The sequence below is a fragment of the Myotis davidii genome, unplaced genomic scaffold, assembly GCF_000327345.1.
Source record: "Myotis davidii unplaced genomic scaffold, ASM32734v1 scaffold72, whole genome shotgun sequence".
Taxonomy (NCBI): Eukaryota; Metazoa; Chordata; class Mammalia; order Chiroptera; family Vespertilionidae; genus Myotis; species Myotis davidii.
Window position 1 is genome coordinate 6188674 of NW_006284618.1, and position 2449 is coordinate 6191122.

The 2449-nt window shown below is 45.2% G+C and overlaps 1 protein-coding gene across 1 annotated transcript in view; it reads right to left on the reverse strand.

Annotated features, from left to right (window-relative positions):
- Positions 1-2449, reverse strand: part of ZRANB1 (zinc finger, RAN-binding domain containing 1) — a 34951-nt gene that overhangs the window by 4998 nt on the left and 27504 nt on the right. The gene's annotated exons all lie outside the window — the stretch shown is intronic.

Consider the following 2449-nt stretch of genomic DNA (forward strand, 5'->3'; position numbering starts at 1 on the left):
AGCTTTTCTTAATTGATAGCCCCCAAAGTTCACTCCCCTCAGCCTTTTGTCTGTCAGTTGGCAGAGGATCCACCAGGTAGACACACTTCTATTGGTCTACAAATTAAAAAAAAAAAAAAAAACCAAACAAAAAAACCCACGACACACTAAAAATCATCTGAGAGGCTGAATCCGATCAGTCAGGCCTGTCTCCATGAGTGCAGGGTGTTCATGCCAGTCACTGTAACAACAGGCTGGAAACGCCACGCGTTCCTGAGAATATCAAAGCCACTTCCTTGAGATTTCTTGCACTAAACAGAATTATTTCTCTATGATTATCTACAGAAACAATTCCTTCTTTATATTTAATACCTCCCTAAATACTTCAGCCTAATAAATTAAGAAGACTGAAAATCAAACTGGGTCACTGGTAGACTGAATTACTAAAAACGGAATCTACTGTTCTTTACATCAAGTATAAAATTAAGCAAAACAAGATATAATTATGCTCAAAACAAGCCAGCAAAGATCTCTGAAGTAAAGACAGACATTTAACCTGACACATCAACTTTCTCTCTCACGCTATATAATAAAAGCCTAATATGCTAAATGTCTGGTCGTCGGTTCAACCAATCAAAGCATAATATGCTAATGATACAGGGGGGCAGACACTGCTGGGGTCCGGCTGATTGGGATGGAGTGAGATGGGCCAGATGCGCCCTGGAACCCTCCTACGGTCCCTCCCCAGCTGGCCAACCTCCCGCGTCCCTCCCTGGCCCTGATCGTGCACCGGTGGTGTCCCTCGGCCTGGCCTGCACCCTCTCACAATCCAGGACCCCTAGGGGAAGTCAGCTGGTTTCAGCCTGATCCCGCAGGCCAGGCCGAGGGACACCACCGGTGCACACATTCGTGCACTGGGCTGATAGTAAAGACTTAAAAACCCAGGTACTTTTCTTGTATGTATGTGAATCCCTGCTGCTATTGTTTAAAGTTCCAGTGCACACACACAAAGCAGTTCAGCGTGGCAGGATCACGGTGTCTCCACAGGCGCTGCAAGGGGACTCTGACCAGGAAGTGACTGTAGCTTAGATTTTCTAAAACGACTGAAACAGATGTGACAGGGTCTAACTCTTGGTTGATTAGAAAGAATTCTCTACTCCAGGTAATCAAGGTGGGTTTTTTTTTTTTTTTACCAGGAGTGTAAGTTTTAATGTCAAGTGTCTTAAAAATAAAATATGGATATCCCTTTAAAATACCTAAGAAATGCAAAAGTACGTTTGAATGCGCCAATAACAAATACCCTGCTTTGAAAAGTTCACGGAGAAATATCAAACATAGGAAGCTGCCACAAACCAAAAGATGTGCACAGCTGGAAATTAACTGGTCAGGTCCTAGAGTCATTTTATAAATGAGATCGCTACATCTGCCAGAAAGTAAATGATGATGGGGTATTCAAAACTCCTCAAAGAAGACTGTACGACAAGAAAGTGCAAAAAATATGTCCTTTAAAAAATAAGCTAGTCAAATAAACACGCCCACAAAGACAAACTCTGAAACTACCCGGGTCGTTAAGAACAGACAACCCAACGAAATCCAGCAACGATGACCAGTGGGACAGCAACGCGAGTTTGGCTTAACATTCAGAAACCCACTCGGTGTCCGTGACTCAACACCGTCCACCTTGGTGCTCCGCAGCTCCACCCAGAGCCAGGCAATCCGACCCAAGTCCCCGAGGACGACGCTGCAGAAACTGATCCCATGGATCCTGACATGTCTATGGAAACCCAAAGGACTCAGAACAGCAAGAAGACCGGGAAGCAGTACCTCCTGATCTTGAAACTTGCCACAAAGCTACCATCCTCAGACCGGCTGATGCTGGCTACAGACGGACAGGTCAACAGCAAGAAAACAGTTCAGAAACAGCCCTACTGTTATGGTCAGATGATTTTCAACAAAAGCGCCAGAGCAATCAAATGGGAAAACAAGAGTCTCTTCCATCAACGACCCGGGACAGTCAGGCACCCACAAGCAACGCAAATGGTTTTACTGCCTCACACCTTCAACAAAAATCAGCTCAAAACAGATCATAAGACACTAAATGTAAAAGCTGGAACTGTAAAATTCTTAGACAAACATAGGAATAATGCTTTCAAATGTTACTTTTAAAATTTAAAACAACATGATTCATATGCTAAGGGCTCTGACGGGTAACAGACAGCGGGCAGGACAGATGGCATGTCAACAGAGCTGGCAATCCTTAGCGAGCCGAGAAGAAATGCTGAGAGGACCGAGGCGGAGAGGAAGACTGCCTCCCAGGGGCCCGTCGGAGGATCGCCCCTGAGGAGACACCGCAGCTGGAGGGCGTGACAACAGAAACTTCCCAAGTGGAAAAGAACGAGAACACGAATGGAAATGAGAGAGAGAATTCCGAACTGAGGGCTGCAGAAGATGTCTGTGCAACATCATGGAA